Source organism: Octopus bimaculoides, chromosome 12, assembly GCF_001194135.2.
Source record: "Octopus bimaculoides isolate UCB-OBI-ISO-001 chromosome 12, ASM119413v2, whole genome shotgun sequence".
NCBI classification, from domain to species: Eukaryota; Metazoa; Mollusca; class Cephalopoda; order Octopoda; family Octopodidae; genus Octopus; species Octopus bimaculoides.
The window spans coordinates 20904754-20905844 of NC_068992.1; positions in this window are offsets into that span (position 1 = coordinate 20904754).

Here is a 1091-nt window from a genome sequence, read left to right on the forward strand (position 1 = left end):
TATATATATATATATATATATATATATGTACACTCATGTATATATATATTTACTTGTATGTATGTATATACATATTTGTATATATATATATATCTGTGCGTGTGTGTATGTATATGTATGTAAATAATTTCTTTTTGTATGTGTCTGCTTGTGTGTATATATGTATGTACATACATGATTTGTGTGTGTTTAGCGGCATTTCGTCTGACCTTACGTTCTAAGTTCAAATTTCGCCGAGGTCAAGTTTGCCTTTCATCTTCATCATTTCCGAGTCGACGAAGTAAGTACTACTTACACACAGGAGTCGATGTAATTGTTTAATAGCCTTCCCCAAAATATCTGGCCTTGTGCCCTTAGTAGAAAGGATTATTATGATGAATAATGCGGTGTGCTGGCAGAATCGTTAGAAACGCCGGGCAAAATGCTTACAAGCATTTCACCCGTCTTCACATTTAGAGTTACAATTCGGCCGGGGTCGACTTTGTCTTTCATCCTTTCGGGGTCGATAAATTAGGAAACAGTTACGCACTGGGGTCGATGTAATTGACTAGCCCTCTCCCCTCAAATTTCATGCTCTGTGCCTTTAGGAGAAATGATTTTATTTATTATTATGGTGGCGAGCTGGCAGAATCGTTAGCACGTCAAGCAAAATAAATTGCAGCATTTCGACAATCTTCACGTCCTGTGTTCAAATTTCTGCTGAGGTCCATTTTGCCTTTCATGCTTTTGAGTTCGATAAAATAAGTACTATTTGAGTTCTGGGATCGATGTAATCGGCTCATTTCTTTTCCTAAGCGTGCTGGTCTTGTGTCACAATTTGAAATGATAATAATATCATTATTAATGCGGCGAACTGTCAGAATTGTTAGCATGCCGGTCAAAATGCTTAGCGGCATTTCGTCCGTCTTTACGTTCTGAGTTCAAATTTCGCCTTTCCCGCGATTGCTGGCCCGTTGCCATAATTTAAAATCATGGTTATTATTATTGTTGTTCTTCTTATTGCTATTGTTCTTATTATTATCATCGTTTTTATTATGATTAAGTCATATGTATGCATGTATGAATGAATAAATGAATAAATACACACACAC